At 40.9% G+C, this 12,786-nt stretch overlaps 2 protein-coding genes across 3 annotated transcripts in view; one reads left to right on the top strand and one right to left on the bottom strand.

Moving 5' to 3' along the window:
* Nucleotides 1–12,786, bottom strand: part of LOC135698958 (serine proteinase stubble) — a 667,696-nt gene that overhangs the window by 242,154 nt on the left and 412,756 nt on the right. The window lies entirely within an intron of this gene.
* The window catches only part of gzl (godzilla E3 ubiquitin protein ligase), a 61,842-nt gene continuing 58,753 nt past the window's right edge, over nucleotides 9,698–12,786 (top strand). The window contains exon 1 of one of the 2 annotated variants that reach the window (XM_065219121.1): nucleotides 9,698–10,415. The gene's annotated coding sequence lies outside the window, so the exon portion shown is untranslated. The remainder of the gene's footprint in view (nucleotides 10,416–12,786) is intronic. The other variant, XM_065219123.1, reaches the window with a different exon arrangement.

Genomic DNA, 12,786 nt, shown 5'->3' with positions numbered 1-12,786 from the left:
TACAAACTGCCGGAACCATTTTCCGATAAAATGTCTTCAATATACTTTGCCAGATCTTCAGTTTCACGTTCCCGTTCCGGAAGGCATCCAATAGCCGTTAGTTGCTTTGGCTCGTTTCAGCGGTGAAGCCTCCGGAATATCGTTGCTCTTCTTGTTAGGTTAAAACAAAACGTCAGCTATTGTTGGTAAACAAACCGACAGCATTTTTGACAGCATTCCCCCATGCACTCAAAAATAAGTACCCACAAATCTAAAAAACCTACTACTGCGTGCACTTCCATTCTATTACCGAGAACAATGATTTTTCGATAAATTCCTTCCACGCTATTGGTCCTAACCTTTGGGTCCATGCTTATACATTCCATAAGACAAGCCACATGGGTCCTATAAGAATGCGTAAATGGTATGTGTGACCACTTATACATTTCATTTGGCACATGATCTTCATTAACTTTTTGCAAGGCGTCTGCTTATTAGTTGACTTATACATTTTATGAATAATCAGCAATAGAAATTTGTCAAAAGGTATAAGGAAATTTCTATCCGTGTAGAGGTAACTCTAAGACTAGAAGGTCCAGAAATAACGTGCTCAACTTTTTGGCACAGCTCTGATACTCTCTTCGGTCCCAAGCTAATCGATTCACCCCTCGAAACATAGGAAAAACCACTAACCCCTCATTTTATCTGTCAAACTTTCATAGCGAATCAAAACAAACATTGCATAGTACTATAATTTCGACTAGAATGGGGTACGTTAATCGTTTGCTTGGGACCAATAGGCTAGTCAAGTAGTGAGCCAATTTAAAATCGTTGGTTCCGTATTGACTGTTGCTAATAGCTCAGCATTACTCAACCATCACGACAAAACGGTCCTTTTCAGGACCACCATAAATTTGTTAAAGAGTATTTTTTGGACATTTTTCAAGGTCATCAATCGGATGTCAGTTCCCATATCAAGATAGAGCTGGAAGTAGGCCGTTACAGCTTTTGAATGATGACTTGAAAGTCAAGGCTCGCCCATGCAAATCAACATCACCATCAGGTAGGGTAAGACTTCCCCTACCCGACGGCAATGTTGGTTTTGCGTGGGCAAAAATCATCGAGAGAAGTCATTGTTTACAAAAGCTGTTACGCCTGATTTCAGCTCTGTCAAGATATGTTTAAATATTACATACAATGTACTTTAAGGTAACATTGGGGTGCTATTTCAAAAACCAAAGTCGGTCAAGGCATGAAAATGGGCTGATTTTGATACAGAGATGATGGATTTTATTACGCCAATCGTAAGGAATTTTTTCTATGGATCTGTTATAATTAAGACTTTATCAATCTTCAAAATGTCACTATTGAAAATTGCACGAATGTGCAACTGTTGCTATGATTATTAAAATTATCACCGATTATCTGTGGAAAGCGATTTCCCTAACACAGATATCAAAGTTGAATTCAATCCGGTCTCACCAAACGGTGTTTATTAAAACACCGCGTGGTGAGTTGTAGTGTTCTCCAGTACACAACGAAAAGCTGGCTGCAAGCCAGCCATGAGCATCCATAGAAGAAGGAAGCACTGCTGCCCACATGAGCATCCATAGAAGAAGGAAGCAGCCGCACCGTTATTGATCGGAATCAGTAGCTCTTCGTGAGTCGCTTTGGGCCATCTATGTCAAGCCCGTCATACTAAAGAGTATAAACAGAGAGAACCCCACTCAAATTCCTATTCCTACACAAAATACAAGCTCCTGCTGCAGTTAACAAATAAGATTTATTATATAAGACCACGTAGTCCTACGTCACTTTTGCGCACAACCCCATAGGGCTGTCCCTTGTAGTTTTTTTTTACCAATACAGAGCAATTACACTGAACCAATATGACATATTCCTGTTATGTGGAAATCTTATAAATTTGCGCTATAAGATAATCCATTGAAAATTATATGATTGAAAATGTGCCAGGTAAATTCTATATGAATATCTGATACATTTACAATGCTGATAATTTGGTAACTTTTATATGATCGTCGTATGATAAATGAAAATCGATCAAATTATAATAATTAACTGAAATGGATTTGAAACCCATAAGCATAAGCTACACTTTTCACCACAATATAATATATGTGTCATAAATCAATCGAAGTAAAGTTTGTGTGAAAATCACATGAAATTTACTTCTTCTTTTTGTCGTAACCCAACATGGTGGCGATACGGCTTGGTCCGCCACGCCGGTGCTGACTCTTCTCGGCTCGCTTCGCTGGTAAAGGTAAACTGCTTTTCCGTAGGTGGTCTGCTCGCTGCAAAATCTGTCAATCGAATCACTGTTGCTTCCGCTGTTCGTTTCTTATATACCGTCGGTCTGCTGCAGCTTTTTACTGCTTGTTCACTATTGGTAGTTCATTCTCTAAAAGAGCCACCAATAGAATGTCGTTTTCTCTGTTGTGCGTTCTGCGAGAGGCGAGAGGTATGTACGCATCGAAAAGGAAAAAGGGAAAGACCAATCTATTACTACAATAACTCACAAGAAGAATAATTAACTGCCCAACAAATTTTAATAATTTTATTCCAAAACCCTTATATCTACTACATCTCTCGGTATCTCTACTCTAATGAATAACTCTGTAGACAAATTTATCATTAAATCTGGATGGCTTTCGCAAAATATTTCTGGGACGCAAGTTTCTGTCGGAAGTCGCATCATCGGCTTCGAAGCTTTGTCTGACAGGACTAGAACACTCGCCTTCCTGGGTTGAAGATGGAAGAAGTGTAAATCCGTCTCGATCATCTCGTTCCACGCCATTCGCATCTTCCGGAGCAGGGGATCTTGGAGGTGAAATCAGCATATTCTCATCGTTTAAGGGTACTCGTTTCACTTCTTGAACGTTTCTCGAATACTGGATTCCATTATTGCTCATCACGGTTATTTTTGGTCCATCCATTGCAACTACCCGAAACCTTTCAGCGGAGAAAGTAGGATCTGTTTTAGTTTTTTTAGGTTGCGCTAACAATACCCAGTCTCTTATTACGATATCTGAGTGTTGGGCGTGCCGGGCTTTATCGGCATATTGTTTGCTTCTCAATTTTGTCGCAGCGTCTGTTTCTCGTACGTCAATTCGATCTAGTGTTCCAGATTTCCATAGAGATGGAAAAGTTCCTCGGAATTTCCATCCGACTAATAGTTCAAATGGGGTGACATTCAGCCGAGAATGTGGTACTACAGTGTTATGATGGTGTACATATTTCTGAATAGCATTTCTCCAATTAGCATTGTCAATCTTGGCTGCCGCTACAGCTTTTAGTATGCCTTGGTTCTGGCGTTCTACTGAACCGTTGGACTGCGGACTGAGAGGAACTGCCTTACGCACACGGACGCCTTTATCTTCCCAATTCGAAACAAATACCGATCCCTGAAAAGGTGGACCGTTATCGCTCTGGATTATCGCTGGGAGACCCCACAGTTGAAAAATACTGCACAATGCAGCATTTGTACTACCCGCATCCATACAACGCATCTCAACAACCGATAAGTACCGAGAATATGTATCTACCACAACAAGAAACTCGCGAGAACCACAGCCCGGTATTGACAAGAAATCTATTTGAATTATCTCCCACGGTCCTTCTGGGAGTTCGCGAGAGCACAATGGCACTGGAGGATTTTTCTTCGATAGTCTAACGCAGGTTTCGCAATTCTTGACATATCTCTCTACAGTGGCGGACATTCCTGGCCACCAAAAAAATTCCCGCATTATCCTTTTCATTGCGACTTCGCCGATATGACCCTCATGAGCCGATGTCAATGCCTCTGTTCTCAATAACTGTGGGAGTATTACCTTATTGTCCTTGAACAAAAGGTTACCTAATACTCGTAGCTCTTTCTTGTGAGGTTCAAACTTGGATAGACTTGGCTCCCAACTATTATTCTCAATTGCGTTCTTCACTGATTGCAGCTCGTCATCGTTTTCTGAGCAGGTTTCGATTTGATGCCATGTAAGCTCCATGCCTCCGGTGTCAAGTGAATATAGAAAATGGTTTTCGTTGTCACTTTCAAAAGGAATTGCTTCTTCTGAACCGCGCACCAGCCTAGAGAGGGCGTCTGCTACATTGAGATTACCTATTATAACAAGATTTATACAAATACAGAACTAGTTTGGTAACAATTGAAGCTCACCTGGAACTCTTTTGATGCTGAACTCGTATTGCTGTAGGCGCAAGGCCCAGGATTCAGCTCTAGAAATTGCGCGCCGTCCTAATCTGTATTTTCCGTTGAATATATACTCATTAGCCTCTGAGTCCGTCCGAACGATGAACGATTTACTTAATAGATAGGTTGTAAATCGTTCCACCCCCCATACTACGGCAAGTGCCTCTCTATGCGTCTGAGGATACCGTTGTTCTGTTGGTGTTAGTGCCTTGGATGCGCACGCAATTACTCTTGGCATGGACTGGCTATCGAATTGAATCAGGATGGCTCCCAGACCCGTCGGCGAAGCATCGACATAAAGTTCTGTTTTATCTCGCGGATTATAGTAGCCCAACTTCCGGATCGTATATGTTGATAGGTTGCGAAGTGATTCGAATTCTTCGTCCTCTTTGTCAGTCCAATAAAATTGCTCGCTTTTGGCCAAGTGACGTAAGTGCTCCGTTCTCTCAGCTCGATTTACCAGAAATCGGTCAATAAACGTTACTAATCCAAGAAAACTTTTAACTTCTTGGCATGACGTTGGTTTCCTGAAATTCTGTATGGCGTTTACCTTTTCGTTTTCAATTTCCCATCCATCTGCCGTTAATTTAAAACCGAGGAAGGTAACTGATTGCTTTTTGAAACAGCATTTACTGGTATTCAATTTAACATTGTGATTTTCTAATCGGGCCATCACATGTTTCAAGTTTTCGTCGTGTTCTTCTTCTGTACTACCAGACACTAGAATATCGTCAAGGTAGTTTTTAACTCCACGACATCCTGCCAAAACCTTTCTTTCAAGTGCTTCTTGAAACAAGTCTGGCGCATTACATAGACCGAACGGTAGTCGCACGCATCTGAACATGCCAAATTCTGTGAAGAAATTGGTGAGATGTCGTGATTCTTCAGCAAGTTCGATGTGGAAAAAAGCATTTGAAAGATCAATAGTTGAGAACCATCGGGCTCCATTGAGTTCCGCCAGAATATTTTCCAATGTTGGCATGACAAACGGTGTTCTGTATATGCATCGATTGGGTCCTCTTAAATCAATTACCAATCGTATATTATCTCTGCCTTTGGGGACTACCAACATCGAGGAGCAGAAGGAGGTATCCATGCCTTCATGTACTGGCTCGATGATGTCCGATTTTACTAACTGCATTAACCTTTGGTGAACCAACGTCTTCAGAGCTATCGGTATGTTGGTGAAGATATTTCTGCATGGTGGAGCTGATTTGTCATAGTTTATTTTGACGGGAGGAATATTAAACTTGGGGAACACCTCTTCCATGTATAATGCTCTGATGCAGTTGCTAGAATCTGTATCACCAGTATTCGAACACACAGGGACTTTATGCCCCAATAAAAGGACGCAATACCGGCTTGCTGTCAACCTTCCCAGTAAAGAGTAACGCTCATTGACTATGTAAAACTTTTCGAGGAGTACTGGCCTGTCGTCCGAAATATATAGAAAAGCTTCAAACGTGCCTAGAACTTTAATTTCTGCAGAAGATGCATATGGCTTCAATGAGCGGTCTGATTTCTCTTGATAGTTATAGATCTCGTTACGATATTTTTTTCACGCCAATCAGTTCAGTAGTTTCCGAGTCTATAAGGGTCAGACAGACAGACAGACAGACATAGATTTGAGAACTTTAATGGTAATGGTTATGCTAGTCAGTAGGGTCCATGGATGGTTTTGTAACATCAATCAACTTTATGTGGAATATATCGCGAATAGGTTGCCTGTAAATTAAGGATTACCAATTCGCGATATATTCCACGTAAAGTTGATCGACAATACAAAACCATCCATGGACCTTAGAGCAAGCTAAAGCTCGTTTAGCAACCTCCAGCATAACGCAACTACCGCACCGGGGATTGCTATTCAGATGCGGGAAATAGCAATCCACACCTCGGGATGTGACGAGTTCATAAATCTAACAACACGGTAGCAACGCAGCGGAGACCCATCCAGCACATTTATGTAATTGTTGGATCCTGGCATTCCAAAGAAAGCGTGCCGAATCCACAGATTATAAGATGCGACCGCTTCGAGGATTATCGTAGGTTGTGACGTAGGACTACATTTGTGATTTCTATATGGGGTACTTTGTGAAAACCGAAAATGGAACATGTAACAAAATTATGAAAGATTTTGAACGTTAATAACTCAGCTGCCCCTGGACCAATTACAATAATTTTATCACCAACAGATCAGAAATATTTCTACGCATCTGCAAATTTAAGACTTTATCATTTTTCAAAATTTCACTATTGAAAATTGCACGAATGTGCAATTGTTGCAATGATACTTAAAATTATCACGGATTGCCTGCTAAAAGCGATTTCCCTAAAACAGAATTTCAATGCATCTCACCAAACGGTGTTTATTCTCCAGTATACACCGGTGTTCTCCAGTACACAACGAAAGGCTTCCCGCAAGCAGCTAGCTATCAAGGCTGGCCTCAACCACTGATCGGATTCAGTTCCAATCACCGTGTGTGGTGGAGTCCGGTCGTCGGCAGCAGCAGCGCAGCAGCAGCGCAACAGCAGCAGCGCAACAGCAGCAGCGCAGCAGCAGCGCAACAGCAGCAGTGCTTTTGGCGCGTGGCTTTGAGCATTGTATACAACGAAAGGCAGCCTGCAAGCAGCAACCTGCAGCCCACATGAGCACTACACTGATGCAAAATTTGACTTTTTCGCTCCACAGTGCTTAAATGGTTTCAAATCGGGTCCTGATTAGCCTCCCAAATTTACAACTCATTTGGCTAGAAACAGACTTCGCACAAGCCAAATTACTATGCGAAATCTCAACTTTTTGTTCATTGCCTTCTAGTCTTTTTCCATATTGAGCTGCGAAACAGTTCGATAGCCATTCTTATAGAAAATTTTCTTAGCTACAACTTTGCTCGAGATCGTTTCTATGTAAAACGAGACAGGAAAAAGTTATTAATTATTTAAGTTATTGGTAAACTTATGACATGATTAAGCAGCTGCTCTGTAGGCAACACTGTATTTTGCAGTGTGACATAGTAGCCATGATTTTGTGTCCCCTTCAACGCCCCAGAAACACCAATGTTGCCTGCTGAGCAGTTGATTGAGCATGATCATAAGACATCAGCGCATTGAACCATTGATAACTTTCGATCCTTGCATTTAATCAAAATGTGGTCTTCAGCAAAAATGTAGCTGAGAAAATTTCCTACAAGTACAGTTGAAAGTTTTTGAAGCAGACCGATATGGTGAATTATTAGATAGACATCAACAAAAATCTTGGTTTTACCATAGTAATTCCCATACAAACTTCAAATGGTTTGTGCCATCTCAGTTTCTCACCAAATGGGTTCAAATTTTAAGAGGTTAGTCAGGATCCGATTTGGATTCGTTTAAGTACTGTGGAGCGAAAATTTCAAATTTTGCATCACTCTAATGAGCACCCATAGACGGAGAAAGAAGCCGCACCGCTATTGATCGGATTCAGTAGCCCTTCGTGTGTCGCTGTGGGCCATCTATGCCAATCGCGTCACCCTCATTCCAAACAACATACAGCTCACCAGCCTCATCTGTGTTTAACACCCTAATAGCTCAGCATTACTCAACCATCACGACAAAACGGTCCTTTTCAAGACCAATTTGTAAAAGAGTATTTTTTGGACATCTATCAAGGTCATCAATCGGATGTCAGTTCCCATATCAAGATAGAGCTGGAAGTAGGCCGTTACAGCTTTTGAATGATGACTTGAAAGTCAAGGCTCGCCCACGCAAATCAACATCACCATCAGGTAGGGTAAGACTTCCCCTACCCGACGGTAATGTTGGTTTTGCGTGGGCAAAAATCATCGAGAGAAGTCATTGTTTACAAAAGCTGTTACGCATGATTTCAGCTCTGTCAAGATATGTTTAAATATAACATACTATGTACTTTAAGGTAACATTGGGGTGCTATTTCAAAAACCAAAGTCGGTCACAGTATGAAAGTGGGCTGATTTTGATCCAGAGATGATGGATTTTATTACGCCAATCGAAACGAGTTTTTTCTACGAATCTGTTATAATTAAGACTTTATCAATCTTCAAAATGCCACTATTGAAAATTGCACGAATGTGCAACTGTTGCTATGATTATTAAAATTATCACCGATTGCCGGCGGAAAGCGATTTCTCTAACACAGATGTCAAAGTTGAATTCAATCCGGTCTCACCAAACGGTGTTTATTAAAACACCGCGTGGTGAGTTGTAGTGTTCTCCAGTACACAACGAAAAGCTGGCTGCAAGCAGCGAGCTGCTGCCCACATGAGCATCCATAGAAGGAGGAAGCAGCCGCACCGTTATTGATCGGAATCAGTAGCTCTTCGTGAGTTGCTTTGGGCCATCTATGTCAAACGCGTCATACTAAAGAGTATAAATACTCTCAAATTCCTATTCCTACACAAAATACAAGCTCCTGCTGCAGTTAACAAATAAGATTTATTATATAAGACCACGTAGTCCTATGTCACTTTTGCGCACAATAGGGCCATAGAGGTAACTCTAAGACTAGAAGGTCCCGAAATAACGTGCTCAACTTTTTGGCTCAGCTCTGGTACTCTCTTCGGTCCCAAGCTAATCGATTCACCCCTCGAAACATAGGAAAAACCAATAACCCCTCATTGTATCTGTCAAACTTTCATAGTGAATCAAAACAAACATTGCGTAGTACTAGAATTTCGACTAGAATGGGGTACGTTAATCGTTTGCTTGGGACCAATAGGCTAGTCAAGTAGTGAGCCAATTTAAAATCGCTAGTTTCGTATTGATTGTTGATAGGGCTGTCCCTTGTAGTTTTTTCACCAATACAGAGCAATAAGGTTGAGTTTCCTGGGTCTGCTACGTATTCCTTCCGTACACCAGCCGGAATCGGGAGCCGAGAGTCAATTTGATAAAAATGGAGAAGCTTGGAATTTTACCCGGTCAATCGGAAGATGGATAACACAACATGATGGATCTAAAAATTTGTGATTTATTGCTACTTAAAGGACAATGTATATGTAAATTTTATTGTTATAAGGTTCAATAAAGCCGAACATAAAACTGATTTTTAGTACTCATCACAATTATAGAAAACAACTAAAAAACCCCCTATTCAATAAAATTGTCTATATTGAAAACCCGGTTTTGCGAAGTTCTTATCAAACATTCATTCTTTCTGAAAAAGTTAATTTACACCCAAAATGAAGTCTTTGCAGAATTCTCGACAATACAAAAAACTTAATTTTGAGAGATTTTGAGTTGTTTCGTTTCTCCGTGTCCGTTACCACCGTTATACAATAGAGAGCACTTCATCCTTAAATGACAGCTGTCAACCAGATTTTTTGTTTTCTCGCGCTTCTCCGTTCTTCTTCCTCTGCCCCGCCTCTTCGTCTCTTCCATAATAAAAACAAGGAAAAACCAACACATTCAACCGTCTTCTGTTCCGTCCTTTTTCCGCTGCTTGTTTTCGCTCGCTTCCATTCCATCCATGATGATTATCCACTGGCGACTGCAGCCAAAAACACTACGTGATCGACAGTGACTCGAAACGGTTCCGTGTGTGGCGTAGTTTGTAAAAACGACAAGAAAAGTCATCCTCCGCATCAAGAAGTTAGAAATTCGATTCGATTCCATTTTTCTCATTCTCGCTTGGATTATTATTGTGCTAAGTACTGCTTTACCCTCGTTCGTGGCTATTCCGCGAAAATGTGCACCACTTCCGGAAGTTAATATCGAATGGAGCAAGGAAAACGCTCGAGCAGATTCGTCATCGTCGGACGGACGGAACCGAAGTGATTATTGTTTTTGTTCCTGCTGCTGCTGCGGGGAGGAAACAATGGCGACCGCTGCTGTTGCTGGCGATTTTCTCTAGAACGGCAGAGGAGTGTTTTTTTTCCACTGGTGGATTGAGGTGCTGAAGAAAATTTTGATTGCAAATGGAATTCATTTAATGCTGATAGGAGTGATCAGTGGCACAGTGGGAGTGTTTATTTCGGGGAATAATATCCCAGCTAGTGGGGGCAAGAAGATCGGTCAATGTTATTTTCGGTGAAGAAAGTTTTGCGATCCTGTGTTCGCGAGGGCCCAAGCAATTAAAGGTTTCGTTTTTGTGTGAGTGGATTTTCTCCGTAGCAAAACAAGTGTTTTATTTTTATTTGAACAGAAAATCGATTCCGTTTCCGCTAAAGAGCACCGAATTCGAGAACACCATTGCCAATTGGACTAGGTGAGTTATTAGTTTTGTGGATCATTAAAAAATCAACAATGACCTTGCTTTGCTCTGTCGAGCAAAACAAAATATTGTACCATGTAAGTCGTCAGTATGTTCAGCAAGTAGAAAGGGAGGTTCTCCTGTTACGAAATCACCAATGGCATCATCTGTTTGGTAAAAGATAACCAAACGAGTACACAGCAGACAGGCATGAATCCAACAATTAACTAATTGTAAAGAAATAGATCCTCAAAATTGTGTGTATCATTTTTCGCTTCGTTCTGGATTTAATTTGTTTACCTATATTGGGGGTTTTTCGTCGAAACTTTCCGCTCCTAATCGTGCGTGAAAGGGGGGTGAATGATTGAAGGGACGACGTTGGTGGACGATGGGTAGACTCGGGAAGGAGGAAGCTGTCGCGAGTGAAAGAGCACAAAATATTAGTCACTTGCTGCAGCAGTAAACAGCACACGTCTGGAAGAACGTTAACATGCAAAAGTAAAGTAGGGTAAAGCGTAGGAAGTTTGTAGGCAAGTCAAGAGCAGGTCCCGTTGAATTCATATAGTTTTGTGTTGTTGTTGCTAAGCTTTAAGTTGCTTGTTCATCTTTCAGTTATTGAGGAAGTTTTTTTTTTGCAGGGCTGGTAGTGGGTATGTGATATAATAGTGACCAAATAGTGACTTTAAAACAATAAAACGGTTACCAATAGGGAATTGCAAATTTTTGCACAGAAAACAATTTTGAAAGTCTTGGAACTGACCTTGGAATTCTGCTCAGATCTATCATGGGATTCCCCAAAAATTCACAAGAAAGTTCCTTTGAATCTCTTCTCGTATCTTGGCATTCTCTTCGGAATTCCCTTGAAACTCCGCTAAGAATTTGCGATTTAAATCAAATCTCTCCTCAGGAATCCTAGTATTTATCCTAGAAATTTGTGTTGTAATTATCCTTCTCCTTGAAGATCTTACAACTCTCATGGAATTATTCTGTGACTTACCTAGGAGTTCAATTCAAAACTTGCTTTCTTCTCCCCCAGAATGTTGGAGTTATTCTTCTCAGCAATATCCCTGAAATCAATTGATGGAACAGCCCTGAAGACAGGTCCTTAAAAACGCCAAAGTATCCCAAATCACACAAATGGCATTCAAACATCTGAAATGCTTTTAAAATTCAATTTTTATAAATTAATTATAATACGAGTGGTCTGAATGTCTGCGACCCACCTGATGGCAGCCCTTAGATTGAGAAACACTGCTCTATGCCCAGGGAAATCGATAAGTTTTCCAACCAGAAACATTCCTTAACCGAACTGGGAATCGACCCCAGCCACCTCCAGCATCGTCTTGCTTTGTAGCTGTGCCTTTACCGACTGAGTTACGGGAGGCCCAAGTCCTTTTACATTCTCCTTAAAAATCCCATGGGTATTGTCCACTGAATTCTATTTTTTTTTTAAATTGTTGTAGCCCTGAGCATTCTTCCATGTTGTACAATCTTAAAAACTTTCCAGGGCCATAATAATAATAGTTTTTTTTTTTTGGGAATCTTGGATCTTGTAAATTTTCTAAAATTTCACATTTTGAGTATTTTCCAAGCGGTTCAACTCTGCATACCTAAATCGCTACCGAGTGATTGAACTGTACCGAACATTTCTATCAAGGGTCAATCAAAGTATGCCTATCAAGGTGTCAGTAATCCATGAGTTTGGCAACCCCGAAAGCTTACGACTTTTGTGATTGTGTTTACATTCTCAATTTATCTGATGGATCATGGCAAGCAATCAGCTTCCCTTCGAGAAGTGGAAGAGGAAGTGAAAGCCATAAAACCTATACAGTGTTCAAGCAAATTGAACGCATCCACCAGATTCCGGATCGATGAAGTGCTGATTCCTTGCAGATGTACAGAGACGAAGACGTAGTTATTTAGATCAATGATGGATCAAATTGTTACCTGCTGCATATCAAATTCTTCCTAGGCAACATGCTTGAGCCAGTTTATAAAGCCTCAACATTTTTTTTCGCACTGAGGACCCTTGATACGAGCCCGTTCTACAGAAGGATAGTGACAGCGATGCATCTGCAAAATAAGCGGATCTGGTGACGGGGATGTACTTGATATCGAACTCGCGAAATAGAATAGAATGTTATTGCATTTCTTACTGCAATGATCCGTTCCAATAAATCTTATGCTATTGCGCTAAGCCAATCGTACACCAGTCCAGGTCTGATGGAATATGTGGGGTTAATACGTATTGACATCCCACAGCAGTACTGGAACTTCTTTCAAATTTATATGGACATCCCTATAAAGTCCATACCAATTGAGACTGGCATAAGGGGTTGATCACTCCGCACAGTGTGTCAGACACAGTTGGGCACACTCATTGGTA

Source organism: Ochlerotatus camptorhynchus, unplaced genomic scaffold, assembly GCF_037179485.1.
Source record: "Ochlerotatus camptorhynchus isolate MF236.1 unplaced genomic scaffold, CSIRO-AGI_Acam_v1.1 ptg000099l, whole genome shotgun sequence".
NCBI lineage: Eukaryota > Metazoa > Arthropoda > Insecta > Diptera > Culicidae > Ochlerotatus > Ochlerotatus camptorhynchus.
This window is presented reverse-complemented; position numbering and strand designations above follow the sequence as displayed.